Source organism: Clupea harengus, chromosome 3, assembly GCF_900700415.2.
Source record: "Clupea harengus chromosome 3, Ch_v2.0.2, whole genome shotgun sequence".
In the NCBI taxonomy this organism is placed as follows: domain Eukaryota; kingdom Metazoa; phylum Chordata; class Actinopteri; order Clupeiformes; family Clupeidae; genus Clupea; species Clupea harengus.
In genome coordinates, this window is record NC_045154.1 from 12211152 (window position 1) to 12230262 (window position 19111).

At 45.0% G+C, this 19111-nt stretch overlaps 1 protein-coding gene across 1 annotated transcript in view; it reads right to left on the reverse strand.

Moving 5' to 3' along the window:
- The window catches only part of akap13 (A-kinase anchoring protein 13), a 90467-nt gene extending 74164 nt beyond the window's left edge, over positions 1 to 16303 (reverse strand). The window contains exon 1 of the mRNA XM_031564588.2: positions 15969 to 16303. The gene's annotated coding sequence lies outside the window, so the exon portion shown is untranslated. The remainder of the gene's footprint in view (positions 1 to 15968) is intronic.
- Between the last annotated feature and the right edge of the window lie 2808 nt (positions 16304 to 19111).

A 19111-nucleotide genomic window follows, 5' to 3' on the forward strand; every position in this document is an offset into this window, starting at 1 on the left:
TAAGATATTACAATGTGACCAACTCAGGCTCAGTAAACATCTCCAAGGGGAATTTTTTTTCAAGCCACTCGGTGTCGCTACATAGCAAACTCCCAGGAAATTTGAAGGGTGTGTGTTGTGCACGTCCAACTCAATTAGCTTTTTCATGAAGATGATTTCTGCAGAGCCGATAAGCGTCATTGTATGTGTACACATGTGTACGCGGCCCATACGTGAGTGCCTTAAGTGGAATGGCTCCTCAAGACATAATGGCATCCTCATGCGAGATGCTAGCAGTCAGTTTTGTCACCTTGCCATTCCGGTCCACCCTCCCCTTCACCCCAAGAATTCAATTCAATTCAATTCAATTTTATTTATACAGCGCCAAAACAATAAAATTGTCTCAAGGCGCTTCACAGAGCCCAGTGCCTGGACCCCCTTAGAGCAAGCACATTGGCAACAGGGGCAAGAAAAACTTCCCAAGAGGCAAAGTGTTCACAGAGCACCAGCTTCCTACCATACACAAGAAGACAACTCAACAACATAACTGTTCTTCCTTCCCACACACCAGCACTCTTTTCCAACAGGCACACACTGGAATGGTTTTCAGAGCTCACCACGCTCTACAGTGGAGCATGCTCCCGGAATGTCGAAGGAATCCAGTCATATGCTACAGCAATATCAGCCAGCAGGAATGTTCTGTTTGTGTCTGTGTCTGTGGCTGTATTTGTGTGTGTGTGTGTGTGTGTGTGTGTGTGTGTGTGTGTGTGTGTGTGTGTGTGTATACATATTTGATCTTCAAAGACTTTTCTGTGCTTTGGGGCATCTTATAACACTGTGCTAGGAGTCTGTACCAGCGCTGGGACGCTAACATGAGCACCCCTGGGTAGCCGAACACAGCACAACAAACTCACAAACACACCCAGCAATACTGAAGGCAGTGGGGGGAAAACCAGCCCCGGAGTTATGTGCACCATGTTATGCCTTATTTTTTTATAAACATGATAATTACGCTTGTATTTTTGGCTGTGCTTTGCGCCTCCCTAAAAGAGCACCGGCAGGAGACACGAGGGAGTTTTAAGAGTGTAAAATGAGAGGCTGTTGAGTTGGCCGATCTTGCCACGGAACAAGAGGAGCAGCGGAGGGGGACAGTGATGGAGGAGCAGAAGAATATAACTAGGGAACAAATAAGTAAGGAGGCATGGAGACAGTAGTGATAAATCGGAATAGCAGGCTAGCGTTAGCAGACCCTGAAGAAGTATGTGAAGACACTTGTCAACTATAATTGAATATATCCATTCCCATTATTTTCTCAGTAAACCTTTAAAGTATTTAGTCAGTTTGTAAGTTTACGTTACATTCTCTCAACTACCCTTCACGGGAACCAGACTCGTCTCCAAAAACAATGGCTTAGTCGTTGAAGTGTGAGTTTCATATGGCAGATATTCACATTGTTTTTCATAGATCTAATGGTCTAGTGGAGGACACCAAGGCTGAGGTCTAGAGAATTATTCTGATCAGCTTGAAACTATTGACCACACACACAAACAAACAAACACACACACACACACACACACAATGTGTGCATGCACATGCAGTCTTCATCAGCATGACAATACTGAAACAATCTACATCCAGTAGACTTCTGGTTTTTCAAACTATAGATATACATCAGCAAAAAAAAAAAAAATCACATGCTGACCGGTCAGACTGGTTTCTTCCAGTCAGAGGAGGAAAGAATCAGGCATTTCCTTATGGCGAGGCTGGCCTTAGCAGAGATAGACAGCAACAGACCTTTGTTATTAAGATGGTAGATTAGGCAGAGACAGAGTGCATCAGACATTTGTTATGGAGATGCTAGACTTTTAGAGACTGACAGCAACAGGCCAGTACTCATCAGGATGATTGTCTGTGACCTAACCTCTTTGGGAAAAGAGAGAGAAATGTGAAGCTTAAGGAAAGAAACAGTCTCTGTGAAGACCACATTGTTGGCAGTACAGAGGGCTCATGATGATGCTAACCTTTAGTAGAGAGACAGAGAGCACAAGGCCATACCTTGTGAAGATGCTAGTCTTGGTCACAATTATCCCCTTCCCCTTATTTACTAATTTTGGATGATATTGGATGAATGCTTCGCAAACAGTGTTCTTTGGATGCTGTATTTAAAGCAGAAAGAAGTTGATGAGGGTGACAAGAAACAAGCGGTCAATACCTATGCATGAGGCAGTGAACTGCAGAGCATTTCTTAACAGATCCTACTATAATGAATGTCTGTACTCTATTCACAGTGTAGCATTGGAGTGAAGTGTGTTACTGTGAGGTACCTCAATCCCTCAGAAAGCCCCACGCTTTGCCAGCAGTCCATGAGACATGGAAAGTGTCTTCTCTGTGTCTGTGTGCATGTGTGTTTGTGAGAGAGTAAGTGGGCGTGTGTGTGTGTGTGTGTGTGTGTGTGAGAATGTGTGTGTGTGTACTGTGAGACGCTCTCATGAATGGACCGGAGGCTGTGATGGGATTAAAGGGTTAGGGTTAGCTGGGGGATTTTCAGCTCTGAAACGGCTCACTCCATTTACCGTTTAATGACCAGATCACTCCCTCACCTCTCAACCCCACTTACAGGAGAGACCTGCAGCAGGGGAGGATATGATCAGCCTTCGTAGTGAATGGTGGGTCATTTCAGAGTATCAGCAAAACTGGAAAGGCTCTCAAAGATAGAGGCCATGGTTATGGTTGAGAGTTAAATCTGAACTCTTGTGTGTGTGTGTTTCTGTGAGTAAATGTGTTTGTGTGTGTGTGTGTGTGTGTGTGTGTGTGTGTGTGTGTGTGTGTGTGTGTGTGTGTGTGTGTGTGTAGGGTGCAGGCCACAGCTACGAATGAAAACTAGCCTGTGAGTAGGAGAGATGGGGGTATGAGCAGTCAGGGGTCACTGAACCCAGTCATCATGATCCAGACAGGATGTACTCTGTCACACACACACACACACACACACACACACACACACACACACACACACACACACACACACACACACACACACACACACACACACACACACACACACACAGGGATTTCCCAAGAGAAAAGCTAGGGATGGGGAGGGGGCACTTTGTAGTTTTTGCCAACCCTGAACATGTGCTCATCTCCAAGGTCAAAGGTCTAATGTGTTCTGAGGGGTCATCAGTGAGAGGTAGCCTCACGCTGTTCCTCACACACACACACACACACACACACACACACACACAAACACACAGTTAACAGAGACCTTTAACCCACTCTACCTCTGCTTCTCTGGGGCTGACATACTTCCAACTTTTCAAACATATCCTGCATGTCATTCCTCTCTAGTCATTCCAGCACAGGGGCCTAAAATAGTCCAAACCCGTCCAGCATTAGCAGTGGTAACCAGTGGGCCGAGGCCAGAGCCTGACATTCCTCGGCCGTGTGTGAGGCGTCCCCACACAGTAACATTGCACACGTCCCAGGCAGCAGCACTGACTCATCGTGGAGAATCTGCCCTCACCACACAGCGCTTTATGAGACATGTGCTACCTCTGAAAACATACACATCGGTCAGTTCAGCAGACACACACACACACACACGCCTGCTTTTATCCCATAGCCATCTAAAAACAGACACACACACACACACACACACACACACACAGAGTAGTATGACCATGACATCAGTTAAACTGAGAAGGAGAGTACAGACACTGAGGTATCTGCCAACAGACTGCCTCACTGATACACTGATAAATCATCAAAACTGCCAGAAACACACACACACACACACACACACACACACACACACACACACACACACACACACACACACTTACACTCACACTTCAGTGGTATGATTATGATGAAATATCCAATGTAATCAACCATATACCGTAATTTCCGGACTATTGAGCGCACCTGAATATAAGCCTCACCCACTGAATTTTTCAAAAATAATTATTTTTAACATAAATAAGCCGCACATGTCTATAAGCCGCAGGTGCCTACCGGTACATTGAAATAAATGAACTTTACACAGGCTAAAATGAATATCAAAAGTAATACAATAGTGATGCATATTATTAGTTTTGCCAGTTACGATAAGTGCACTGTTGCTTTAAGAGAGCACAGTTGCAAGAGTCAATCAGAAGCTAGAACGTTAGATTGAAGACAGAGAGATAGAAGAAAGACGCTAGTTTGAAACCAGTGAGCTAAAGAACTTGAAAAGACTGGATTTGTATTGTAGTAAACTTTTATTTTCTTAAGTGTTTTGAGTTGTGTTCTGTCTACGCCGGTAAACTGTGGTTATTTTGACATTAGCTAAGTTATTGAGAGATACTGAGAAATCGCGTGGAGCTAAGCATCCATGCTAGCATCCTAGCTCCACAAAGCCACCGTGAACACAAAGCAACCGTATACAGTCACAGGTATCATAATCCATAAATTAGCCGCGTCATTGTTTAAGCCGCGAGGTTCAGAGCATGGGAAAAAAGTAGCGGCTTATAGTCCGAAAATTACGGTATCCATTTAATTTTACCTAATGTTTTAGCTGAATGGTCAGATGTAATATTTGGTGATTACCTCATCTGAAAGAAATGTCAAGTTATTTGAGCATGAGTTGGACAGCAAGATATTATTCCATTGTCATTACGGGAGGGTCCTCAAAAAGAGATACTGTTATATAAGCCTGCAATGATGGATGTGGATAAAGCAGAATTGTGACAGGCAATGTCTGTACAGTGTAAATCCAGCTTAGTTCAAGTCTACATAAAGCCACTGAGCTTGGGAAAGGTTTCAAGTGAGCCATGGAGCCATGAAAAGGGTAAGACTTTATTTTTCTAAGACAACACAAAAACACTTGGTCCACAATTACTCAAAAACTCCCAAAACATTTATCAGTGATGAGCCTTGAGTTCACAGCCAATTTCCATTCATTTCCCGACTATTAACCGTGGTTATACATTGATTTTGTAAACGTTCTGCAGTCATGCGGTTAATCCTCTGGTGCAGGCCATACGTGGGGATGCATTGTTTTCTACAAATCAAGATATTTCATTGAGGCCAAATTGACCTATTTTATTGCGTGAGTTCAAACAGTGTGTGTGCGCTAAACAAGAAATAAAGACATCAATGAGGCCTTGTTTTTCATTCTTCACCATGGTAACGCGGCTCCTCATCTTCACACGTGTTAGCTGGCATGCCAATAAAATGTAGTTTTACATAACGTAACGTTTCATGACGCAACGTTGAACAAAGACGTGGATAATACACGGGTGCGGTCAATACATGTTTTATAAAATTACATAAAATACTGTCCTGCGGATAACACACGGGGTGCAGTTAATAGTCCGGAAATTACGGTGCATGTTTTATCAAGTTGAAATCCTCAGAAGCCTCAGAGTCTGAATTAAGCTTGTTGTGTGTCATGGAACAAGCTTTGTTTGGACACTATGAGGCCAATGTCCTCAGGTTCGACTGATGCTCGCATGGCACCACAATCAGGGCACTTGGCATACCTCCTTCCTACTCTGGCTCATAGTCTAACGGTGACTTTAAAGTAAATGCGCGAGAAACTAAGCCCTGAAGGCAAGAAACCACAGTCACCACAGCACAGCTACAACACGGTTCAAACCTGGCCTTCAATAGAAGATATGTGAAATCTTAACCAATGTATAAATTGTGAGAGACCCCATGAACAATAGCCAGTTTGGAGTCCAATACACGCATGGGCATTCCGACCAGGAAAGTTGCCATGCCGACTGAACAACCAAAACAGCCGGAAATCATATCCTTTTAAAGATTATGTCAGCTGGTCAATACTAGGGATTTTCAGCTGGAGAACAGGGCCCTCCATCGCTGGGGAAAAGGCTGGCTTCTCAACGGGAAAAAAATTATTCCTTCCGCTGTGATTACTCAGATATAAAAAACAAACATAACAAAAAAAAAGAGGGGGAAAATGGATGGAGGGAAAATGATGCTCCAGAGAAGAGCTCCAGTGTGGCCCTCCTCTTGGTTTGGGGGAGGACACAAACCAACGACCAGCATTCAACATGCCTGTTACTCATTTACATTGCCACCATCTATTCTTGGATGCAGCTTGGAACAAATTAAGGACAGAGGAGACGGTGCACTTATCAAAGTTTAAATGGCATCCCATACTCTTGTCAGCCTCACACAACCCCAAAACTCCCTTACTGGGAGAAAGAGAGAGAGATTTGGCTAGACTTTTACTAAACCAAACATTCAAGTTCTGGTTCCTGCCTACTCACAGTCACATGATGAAGGCTTTTTCTTGTGGAGGTGCGACATCAACTGGGTTTGGGCTGCATGGGGAACAGGGAGTGCTGGTATCGTGTGTGTGTGTGTGTGTGTGTGTGTGAATCTGAACCTGACTAATCATTCTGATGAGGGGAAGGAGGGCCCCCTCTGTGAATGATGGTGAGATCAGCAGCAGTTGTCCAGTAGACAGAAAGAGAGAGGTGGCACCACATCTCAAATACACGCTATTCACACACACACACACACACACACACACACACACACACGCCTGTGTGGTGAGGGGGTTTTGACACAGGGCTTAGTAGCCATTGTGAGTAAACAAACCACTGGGGCAGCAACACAATCTCAGTCGCTCTCTCACGGACACACACACACACACACACACACACACACACACTGCAGAACCTAAAAGTTCTTTAGGCCCCCTCTAAACAACCACAGAATGTTTTAAAAAACAACATTTTTACTTTCAAAGGTTTTACATCCACACTACAACATTTTGAGAACTCAGATACGTCCACACAGTAACACAAAAACAAGTGAAACGCTGTTGCTAGGCTGGTCAGTTTCAGGACAGCACTATGACAGTGACACTAGATAAATTCTATAAATTATTTATTTTTCAACATCAGCAAAACATGGTTTGGGCGAACAGAATTTCCCTTGAGGTTGCTAGCATGTAGCAACCTACCTAACAACCCTGAGGTTGCTAGCATGCTTCACTTTATATCTATCCAAACAAGAAAAGGCTTTAGCCACTGATGTTCCTGATCGATTACATCCTTCTCGAAGAAATAGAACACATTCGCAGATAGCTATGAGGTGTCTGACCATTAAAAAAACAAATGTTCTTCTTTGGAGGGGGCGGAGCTCAGACTTAAGCTTCACAGAGAATGAAACATGATTGGATAAAAGTTGGGCAGTGTCATCATCGGTTTCAAAAATCTCTGTTTTCACCTGTTTACAAGGCGACGGAAGTATGGGGTTTCAGACCGTGTGGATGCGAGGCCAACACACCACTAAACTTTTTTACCGTTGTTGTGTGGCCAGGGCCTTAGGCACGGAGAAACAAGAATCATCCAACTAATCCACACACTCACACACACACACAATGTTGTTATCAGCACAGGCCTAAGTTTAAATAGAAGCAGGAGCCTTATTCTGCATATCTCCGGAGTCACGTTATCTTAGTCAAATATGGCCATTTGTTCACAAAAATGCTGGGCATTTTATCTCAAAGGTTAATGACTACAAAGTGGTGGGGGATGGAACTGAGCTCTGCATGGGCTGCCAACAGGGACACGTCCAAGACCAGTGCCTAGCGAAGCTCGGATAGGTCAACACATATATCTCTGAGAGGTCAACCTGTCCTTCAAAACACACCTCTCATGCAGCCTAACACCAGGGCCAGGGTGAGAGTACATACGAGAACCACTTCATGAGGCCCTTACATCATGACATAGAACCGGTAATCTCCCTGTTTTACCATCATGATAATCTGAAAGAAATGACAGACAGTGACATGACAAGGACAAGAAAATGCATTGCAGTTTAAATGCAAATCATTCCTGCAATTACCAGTTTAGGGGCTTATTCATAAACCAATCGGGGTACATTCCATTTCTATGTTCAGGAACATCCTCGCATAGTTTGAGTGTTTAAACAAATTGGTCTCAGACGAGCTTCCAAGAGAGGTTCACACTAAGGGCCTCATTTACTAACATTGCGACCGCAGCTTAATCTGCGCCTTTGCCAAACCGCAAATAACACACGGTATTTTGCATCCTATTAAGAACATCGTCGCGTCATCTGCGCCTAACACCGCCCATTAGTGTTATTTAGCGCTCCCCTAAAATAGGGAAGAAAGAGCCTACGTGTTCCACCATGGATGATGAGCTAAAATTAAAATGAGAGCTTTTGGTTCACGAGGTTACAGCAAACTAACCCAGGTAAATATAGAAACTCATAAATATTTCTCCGTTTAGCCCTTCTGTCCACATTCAAAGTTGTGATCACTTTGAATTCAAGACTGTCTTTTATTGGTGAGCTGATTTGGGGAAATTCAACTTTTCAGCGAACATTGAGTGTCTGGGTTGCTATGGTTACCCCTCAGGGTGCCTGTGCAGCTTCATATTAACGAGTTTATGTTCACAAGAAAGTTCATATGCACACATATTAACATGAGTTAATCACACACTAGGCAACTGCAAACTGTTAAGATAGGTCTCTAAGCTAGAGATAGCTAGGATAGTTAATATCCAGGTTAACTGCTCCATAGCATCCCGTTAAATAGTCTGGTAGGAATACACGACACCCCTTACTTTAAAACGGCGTATTCCAACACTTAAAACCATGCTTTTCAAAAACACTGCCTTAGGCAGATACATTTGAAAACTGTAGTTGTAGGTTGCCATGGCACTGGGGGTAGCTTGCGCTTGAGAGGCTATAACATCAAAATAAACATGGAAGGTGAAATGAATATGCTGCTCTGTCTCTACAATTTACTTACCGGTAGTTTAGTTAGTGTACTTCGAGTACAAGTACTTTTCCTTAATAGATATGCGTTACTCCTACGCAGAAGGTGTGCACTGTACTCGGTGTGCTTGAACTATGAAATACCGTTTAAACCATACAATGAACGGCGATTCTGGGTAAGACGTGGCCGAACTTTTCCCGAACAGCTAGCTGGTGGGACAGTTTGTAATTCTATTTGTTTGTATGCCTATATTAAATGATATATCAAATATAAACATTTTTCAAATTTCTCGCAGGCACATAGTTTTAATTTAGCAGCTGATATGTCATGCTAAAACACCTCTTGTTTCGTTACTAATACATAATTAGGCGCACTTTACGCCTCTCCTCCCATCTCTTTGCGGCACACACCCACTTTCCCTTATACCCTCCCAGCAGCGGTAATTTGCGCATTTACTCAGTTGCGCCTCCTTTGGAAATACGGTTTTATGTCTTTACCCGCTATTTTACGCCTGAAAACGGGCGCAATCCTGTTAGTAAATGAGGCCCTGAGTGCGCACTTCATAAAGGTGTGTGTGTGTGTGTGTAAGAAGTTATGAAGCATGAGAATCAATGTGCAAACACAGTTCTTCAGTGCTGAATAGAGTATGGAAGGGTGGCTGGGGGTGTATTTATTTGTGAAAAAGCCTACATGGACTTAAACATGCTTATGTTAAGTCTTGAGAAATACACTTTTTAACCGCCAGTGACAAAATTGTATACTACGCAGACTTACTACATGTGTCTGTGACACACTTACGAAATACACCCTTAAAAAATGCATCTATTGCAGACTTGAAAAGTGCAAGCGCAGATTGATGTATCTACGGTCAACATCAAACTACCAACTTAAAACAAAAATGACAAACGCTCCTGTTCCTTCAGAACTGCAGTATCAGGGGCCATTTCCATGACTAATGGGACTTCCCAGAAAAGAGAGCCTCCGCATCGCTTAGTCCTGGTGTGATTCCAATCACCCGTGAAACTGCCCTCATTAGGAGTCATTTTAAACCCATGCCCATGTGGAGGGAAGTACGATAAAGTTCTGCCCAACCCAGTCTGACCCGGCCCCCACACAGCACACCCTCTCCTCAGAGATCTCTTCATACTAAATCAAACATATTTATTTCTATTTTCGTTTTTTTTTCCTTTCTTTTTTCACACATTTTCACACCTACATTGTGGAAACAAGCAGGAAATGTCTACTTCCAGTCAGACTAAATCGACAAAAAAAAAGGAGGAAAGAAGAAACAGGGACTGAAAAAATATAGGCGTTTTCACTGATAACACACACACTCTCAGGAGCAGTGTTGACATTTCTCCCACTCCTGTTACAAAGCGAGATGCTGCTCCTGATAAGTCAGGAGCCGCTCCAGTCATGCGGCAAGGCCGGGCCAGGCCATTTCCCCCCTTCATTTCTTTTTTAACTGCGCTCTTATCTCTGCCTCGACCCGCAGCCGGCGAGCTCTAAAGGGGCGGGCATTTCCATTGGTGCAGTGATTTTCAGCCATGAGTAAGCATGATGTGAAGGGATCAGACGTGTATAATCGAGCAGATAAATCATAATACAAAAATGTATAATGTGTCGAAAGCAGATAAGTCTGTACACAAAAGATTAAACCAAATCAAAAAAACGTAATGAGAGAGATGGCTTCGCAAGGCTTTCGGGGGGGAACAGCAGAGGTGGATTCTTCTCGACCGGGAACAATTCTATAAGGACTACCAAAACAAATCATGTGGCTGACCCAACAAGACTGAATGGCTTGACCACAATGGCAATACAATGAAGTAGACAAACAACAAGATGCTGCGCAGGTCAATACGGCACACCGCTCTGGACTATTCTCCAGATAGCAGGCCAGTCATGGTGAAGCAACTGTTTAAAAACCATCTAGTCACTCAGGTCACTCAGACCACAGAGTCCCCCCCCCACACACACACACACACACACACACGCAAAGGGACACATATAGACACACATACAAACATACAAACATACAATAGGTCAGACAGGGTGACATCCACACAGACACAGCCATGCAGGCGTTCTAACATTTACATTTACATTTAGTCATTTAGCAGACGCTTTTGTCCAAAGCGACGTACAAGGGAGAGAACAGTCAAGCTAAGAGCAATAAAAAAAGCATGGTGTAACAATAAATACTACTTTACAAGAGAATTAGAAAAACAACAACCTAGAAAAGAGGAAAAAGAAGTGCAGGAATGTAACTGCTGAAGTGCAAGTTAAGCGCTAGTCAGGTGCCAGTTAGGAGGGGAGGTGCTCTCTGAAGAGTTGGGTCTTCAAAAGCTTCTTGAAGGTAGAGAGGGACACACACACACACACACACACACACACACACACACACACACACACACACACACTGGGCTAGACAACAATGCGGCAGCCACAGTCTGCCCCAGTGAGGCTTCAACAGCTGTTAGAGGAACTGTCCCAGACAGATTACCATTAAAATGCAGATGTGAGCAGTCCTGCTTCACACACACAGGGTCAGGCAACACTGGGCCAGGCATATGGAAAATCCACTGATCTGAGCTCCCCTGACCCCAGAAAAACACACACACACACACACACACACACACACACACACACACACACACACACACACACACACACACACACACACACACACACACACACACACACACACACACACACACACACACACACACACACACACACACACACACACACACACACACACACACACACGCACACGCACACACTGGGTCAGGCATGCTCATACTTCACAGGGTTTACCTGGGTCCACTGAGTTTCCGTTAGAGCTCTGTTGGCCAGGCGTGGAGGGGTCAGATCAATCCCCAACTCAATACCCAGCAGCCAGGGATTTAACCTAGCCAGAGCCTGCCTCCTGCTCGAAGCTGCACTCTGGAACAGATGCTTCATCTGGCCTGTTTTCAGTCCATTTAAAGAGGTTTGAAGAATTTCATACATATCTTCATACATCTCTTCTGCCCGCTGTGTTTGCACATCTATCTGACACTCACACGCAAACACATACACACTAGTGGTTTGTGTAGGTCTGTGGGTGATAGTGGCAGGCCTCTATCCCAGACCAAACAGAGGGTTACATTTTGGGAGGTGTGGTCACTCCAGATAAAAGGTGTGATGTCGGGGGCGACTGACAAGGCATGTGTGTGTAAAAAAAAAAGAGTGCCTGTGACACGAGCTGCAACACACACACACACAAACACACACAAACACACAGAGCTGTTGAGAATCCGTAGTCCAACACAACACAGAGCATGTCTATTCCTGGCAGTGGAGCCATGAGTCAGTAATTTGTCATGTCAAAGAGGGTGCCACCGCCATTAGGTGTGACCCTACACTCCAGCCGCTGTTCTGGGACCAGTAGTGAAGTTGCTGCCATCGCATATGTTACTAATCTCCACCAGCCACTGGCCTGGGAGCCGTTGTGAGGCAGAGGGTCCACTTATCTGAAGCTGGAACAGAGCAAGACTGAGTGCAAAGCCCCAGAGCCTTTGCATTCCACCAGAGAAATCCAGTGACGCAGATTTATTATTTCATAATTACATGTCTGCTGATGTTAAACATATTTACTGTTCTGTTTTTTTTTTTTTTTTTTTTTTTTAAGTACAGTTCCCGAGTTCCCGTCTTTGCAAGCATTAATGGCTGTCCACCACGAGACTCTGAGGGGGGAAAAATAGTCATATTTCAGCACTGATGGCAGACGCAGCTCCAGCTCAAGACTCAAACATTCATGTGGTTGCCCACAGCCTGAAGGGGGGAACCAGCGACCAGACAGAAAAAGAAAGAAGAAGAAAGAAGACAAGAAACAACACAAGAGCTTGCGTGGTTTATCTCCAGCAAGCGTCTCACGGTCACAGCAACAACACAGTCCTAGCCAGTGTTTACAGCAGAACATGCACAGAAGTGTCCCAGGCTTTCGCATTGCTGACATTCCAAGCACTGACGATCAGGCATGTGTATGTACTCTATGCTGATGGGAATGCTGGAGCTGTATCCTTGTGCCAGCTCTTTTTACTATAGGTCTGCTCTGATGTCTTTCTACTGTGTGCCTATGCTCTGTACTGGGCTAATGGACCTGTGTGAACACACTAGCTATGTGTGAATGCTGTAACTGTGAGCCCGGTTAAGAGCTATTTACTGGTGCTTGGGCAGTATTATTAAACTGTGTGCCAGGACTGTTCGGAATGCTTCAACTATGAGCTTGCGCTGAACAATTACTGAACACTTTGGCTTTGTGTACGTATGCTTGAGCTACAGAACTGTCCGTGCAACATAACTGTGCATCGCTACGCAACAGGGTCGTGCTACAGGGTCAAATTGCATGCCTGTGGTACGTGCCTGTAAAGCATGGGACCAAATACTAAACTCAGCATCCCAAGTAATTTACAAACACTGAATGGTGCTGTTTGACACTTAAACGCTATAAACAGTGCAAGGGGCTTTGTGTGTCAGTGTGTTTCACAAGGAGCCCTGAAGCAGGCATGACTTGTCGCTAGGGGAGACAAACCGGCAATGGAAAACCACTTCTCCTGTCGGCACGCGGCAGAAAACCGGAAAAGCAGGAATGTATGGAATTGTGACCATGCTCACAAAACTGCAAGAGAGAAAAAAAGACAACAGAAACCACAGGCATATTAAGAGAGGAGAGAAATAGAGAGGAGGGAGATGGTGAAAGAAAGAAAGAAAAAAGAAAGAAGGGAAGAGAAAGAAAAGGAAAACAAAAAAGAAAGAAGATGCAACACAAGCTGTGAGGCAAAAAGAAAGAAAAAAAGTCCAGTTCACTCTCCCAACCGTACAGATTGTCCTTTGAGCAGTACTTGGAAATCAGCATGTCCTCCTTTCCACTAAATCATCTCCTAATAAAGCATGTGGAACAATCCTAATGTACGCTTGTGTGTTTATGTCTGTCTGCATGTTTGTGTGTGTGTGTGTGTGTGTATACGTACTTCCATTCTGGTCCCGAGGCAATTCACATCCACTTCACTGTCAAATACAATGAAGGACTTGCTGCTGCACATGAGATCATACCCATATGAGGTCAACATAACAGAAAGTCTTTATCTACATTCAGGCTGAAAGGTACAATGCTGCATGACTACGAATCATGTTTGACTTCAGAGCGTATCTCAGACCACTGTAACTCGACTCTGTGACTCCGAGATGAATCATCCAAGCTGAGTCAACCGCAGTTGAACAGCGAGAGGTCGTACTCGACCGTGACTCCCCAGCAGGACCTGGACGAGCCCCTGTACGTGTTTTGATTAGCACTTTCACCATTCACCATCAGTGCATATTTTAGCCTACAGCAGCCTGAAGGGTCAACTGAGGAGATCCGCCAGAGGGGAGTCTCTGAGAGGTCTGTCCTGACGAGGCACTGCATGGGATCATACAGAGATGGCCAATGTAAAGAAAGCGTCTCAGAGAAAAGCGGAGTCGACCGCCTACACTCAGATGGCTGCGCAGGGGGATGGAAGCACGTCTCTGCTGCAGCTGTGAGCACCGCACCGCACATCACAGTACACAAAAAAGAAAATATCTACAATGCACAAACCACAGGTGCACGTCGAGCGAGGCCTACATGCGTCAGTTTTAGAGAGCATGACAAAATAAAGTTCTGTTTTTGCGTGTTTGGACAACGCAAAGGAAGAATTACAACACTACGTTGCTTGCAAAGACGTAGAAAAACAGAGCCACAAATGAAGACAGACAGAAGGACAGACACATGCATATACCAGCTCTTCCATCTGTGCTGCGAAGCACAGCCTAGACCACTTAAAGCATAGGCTAGGTGTTTAATTAGCTGTGCCCTGAAACAGAGGAGGGTTGAATGCTGTATGGGAACGCCTCTGGTGCTAGTCTCAACAACGTCTCAAGGTTAGGCAACAAACCACAAGGTAGGAGTCCCATTCCATACACAGTGGCACCAATATAGGGGAAAGGATACCCATACAACCGTACCAAAGATGTTGACATCTTTGACTGTACCCTTACATCTTCAGTTATACTCCCTTGCAGGCGGCGCACAAGGACAGCTACGGACACGACTACTACTTTCAAGTCTGTTTGGAGGTTGGTGCCCCTCTAGCATAGTGGCAAAAATTGGATGGTACATGGACGTCCACACAGAATACTGGGTACACCCTCTGATGACGACATTTACGTCACTCGGACCCTAGGATCCTTGCGTAGTACTACAAGCTGATGCAGAAAGTATAACTTCAGGTTTAGTCTTTGGAAAGACTCTCCCATAATCAAGTTTGTCTCTTGACACACACTCAACTCTGGAGTAATGTTCTGTACACATTTCAACAAGCCATCATCAATGAATCAAAAACTGCTCATGTTTTAAGGTCCTGCATAAAGAAATTACTTTGTTGCTTGTGATCCACTTTAAGATCACAAAATCACTGCACAGAAAAATGTTATGCAGCTAATAAACAATTGAATAGCATTGGAAAATGGCATGTTGGCTACTTTCAAAAGAGTGAAATACACTTATTACACCAAAACAATTCCACTGCGACCAGTCATATTGGCAGGTACTGCCAAATGGCACCAGACATTTTTAGGCACAATCAAGTCATGCCTCACAGGCATACGGCACAAATGGATGACAAATAGCGCAAGGGTTATTGAAGCCAAGTAGAAGGGCTATGCTAGAGCATATTTCATCCCGAGTTGACAGTCTATGCATACCCACGCATAATGACCGAGTTAACTTTGTGTGTAACTGCCCGGAGCCTAGCAAAGTTGCTTTATTACCTCCAAAATAATAGCCAACTCGGTCTCCTGGCTGACTATCCGAAATAATACCGGGGGTGGGGCATAGGCCTGGCACGCACGGTCATTTGGGGGAAAAGTTTGGAATTGATCGCATGGGAAATTCAGAAACAGTTTCACGGTGAATCAACTTGTGCTGCGTATAAGCCTTAGCGACAGTTGAACTACAGGGTTTCCTGTCTATTCGCCAAAAAAATGAAATGAGAAAAGCTTTGACTTGAGATGAACTGTGATGTTAAATTACAAAAGAACATATTTATATTTCGGCCTGATGTCTTCATTCAAGCAATTCACTCAAAACAATGCTATTGAAGCCATATTTCAAGAGATGGCTTCTGTATCATAACAATTGTCTCATTAATAAGTTCATGAAATCTCTTACCTCGTACTCTTGGTGTCTACAGCGTGTACTGCTCTTTGAGAAGCATACCCCTCTCCAACTAACAGAAGTTAGAGAGGACACACACGCGCATTGTTGTTTTCTCCAGAACTTTACTGATTTCTATCCAATCGTCGTCTATAGTGTTTCCAAGAAATCTCCACAGAGCTTGATGATCTTTACGTAGCTTGTCCCGTTCAGTCGCCCGGTGTGCACGATCGTTGCGCTTACTCACTGGATTTTCTACAGCGAAGTTCTGCTCTCGTTCGCCTCGCGGAGCACGCCTCACTGGGCGGGCCATAGGCCTACATTCGGGAACACCTCCGACGGACTGGCCACTCAAAATGTCAATCCAGCCACCTTCCCTGTTCCAAAGCATCCAGTATCGTTTAGGCCGGGGTTTAAAAAAGAACTGTGGGAGAATTGCAAGCCATACGATTAATAGATTTTTGTAATATATATTCCCATCACTGAAACTAAAATGTGTATTTTTATTTTCTTCGTTATTTGATCCTATACCCCCCCCCACACACACACAACCAGATATGAGGTTAAGGAGAGGGTCCCACCCACACACACCCACACAAACAGATATGAGGTTAAGGAGAGGGCACAGAAAGTAAAGTATAAAGCCTGTGCACTTCACTGTTGTACAGGTACTGGTATAGGTATTTATTGAGAATACATTGTTTTATTAAATGTCTCCCTCTAGTGTGGAGGTAAGAGAGATGTTCCTGCCATTCTGTGTGTGGTAGTGCAACAGTTACTTGATCATGTCAGGATCATGTAAAGGAATTTATACAACAATTAGACAGGTATCCACAGTACAACATAACACGATGGGATTCAAAATCTACTCTCTCTGTGTTCTCTCCTTTAATACCACAGGCTGCAGAACATGCATCTGAAATACTGGCCAGAGAGAGTTAGACATCCGTAGCCTAACAAGCCGAGTAAGGATTGTCAACTGAGCCCAACTTTACAGGAAGAGCTTTGGCTTCTGAGGTATTTGGATTTGAGTTAAAGACCTCTCAGGAGACTTTACACGTCCATGTAATATGCTTATCATGGGAGGATCAACTGCTGTATGGGCACTGGCATGCCATTGAGAGGTGGTTTTACTAAAGCCTGCCTGAGTGTTAAAAATTAAATTAAATTAAATTAAATTAAATTAAATTAACAAAAAGTCATCAAACTTCAAACAACACCATCATTAATACTGTGAAAGGCCAGTGACAGTAAGTATTGTCTTTTGTGTCATAATTTGGGGGGTTGGATGAAGATGGAGGTTTTGTAGATGTAGATGGGAAAACATTTTTGGCATCCTGATCCTGATTTGTAGCGAAGGGAGAGCGTGGTCACCCCACCCGGACTCGAACCCGGGTCTACAGGGTGCCAAACATGCGCTCTGACCGCCACACCAAAGAGCCCAGCTCCATCTCCACCGAGGCCTCAGCATGCAGACCCCATCCAGCCAGCAGCGGCAGCAGCAGCACCACCAGCAGCCACACCAGCAGCACCACCAGCAGGAGCAGCAGCAGCCCCAGCAGCAGCAGCAGCAGCAGCACCACCACCACCAGCACCAGCAGCACCACCAGCAGCAGCAGCAGCAGCCCCAGCAGCAGCAGCAGCAGCAGCCACACCGATGGCCTGGACTAAAAGAGCCATTCCCAGGCTAGAAGCGGGGGACGATATAGAGCAGTATCTGACCACTTTTGAGCGGCTGGGAACGGCCTATCGCTGGCCCAGGGAAGACACTGGGCAGTGTTTCTGGTGCCATACCTGACGGGGAAAGAGGCCATCCTGTTGAAGTATGAAATCAATGAGGAGGTGTATCGGAGGAGGTTCCGGGAACCTGACGTCAGGCCCGGAGAAACCCCACGAGAGCTGTACACCCGCCTCAAGGATGTATTCCAGAAGTGGATTAGACCGGTGGGGAAGTCGGTTGAAGACATCTCTGAGGTACTGATCATGGAGCAGTTCTTCCGAACACTGACACCAGACATCAGGGTCTGGGTGAAGGAGCACCAGCCCCAGACGGGAAAGAGAGCGGCAGAGCTGGTGGAGAACTTTGTCTCAGCACGACAAGGTCACCAGAACTTTCGCCTGCAGCCAAGCCCCAGACCAGTAGCCAGAGGTAGGTCTGAGTGGTTTAGTCAGAGAGATGGCCCAGGGACCAGAGAGCAGACTAGAATGCCTGCTAGGGGGTCTTTTACCCCAGCGAGGCCCAGAACGGCTGCGTATGAAAGGGCAGAGGGCCCCATAGTGTGTTACTCTTGTGGAAAGGAGGGACACATAAGTCCAGAGTGCCCAGCTATGCGGCCAAATAATGCTAGCCATAGTTGCATCCCAAGGCCAGAGAGGGAGGCTAGTGACATTATGGGGAGGCTACAGACTACCCCAGCCTTAGTCAATGGGAAGGCTGTCATGGCCTTACTGGACACAGGGAGCACCCAGACACTAGTGCAGCCTAACCTAGTGGAGAATAGTGACTTTGTGCTACACGGGAAGCTGAGAGTAGCATGCGTCAATGGTGACGAGCATGAGTATCCCACTGCAGAAGTCTACTTGGACGTAGGGGGTCAGACTTTCCAGATGACTCTGGGAGTAGTCAGTCTTTTATTCTTAAGTCCTGTATGAAGTCTAATTATCAGACAGTGGGTAGCGTAAGGGTCCGCTGCATCCATGGTGATGAGTCGGTGCATGAGACTAGCGAGGTCCCCATGGTTATTAGTGGTCAAAAGTATTTACTTACCGTAGGGCTCTTGGATAAGTGTCCCTACCCAGTGATTCTAGGTCAGGATGTGCCAGTCTTGACCGAGTTGCTAGAAGCTGTGTTAACACTTTGAAGCAACTCTGTCAAGACTGGCACATCCTGACCTAGAATCACTGGGTAGGGACACTTATCCAAGAGCCCTACGGTAAGTAAATATTTTTTCCCCATCATCTGACATTTGAGCTTAAGAAAACAAACCACCTAAATGTGTATACAACTGTATGAAGGCCATGAATGAAAACAAAGCTGAATTTAGAGGATCCAAAAAAAAAAAAACTTTTCAAAAACAATGATCAGAACAACCCTGAACTTGTTGGTATGAGTATGGAAAGTAAACAAATACATTATACTTTTCTGAAAGAAAGGAGCT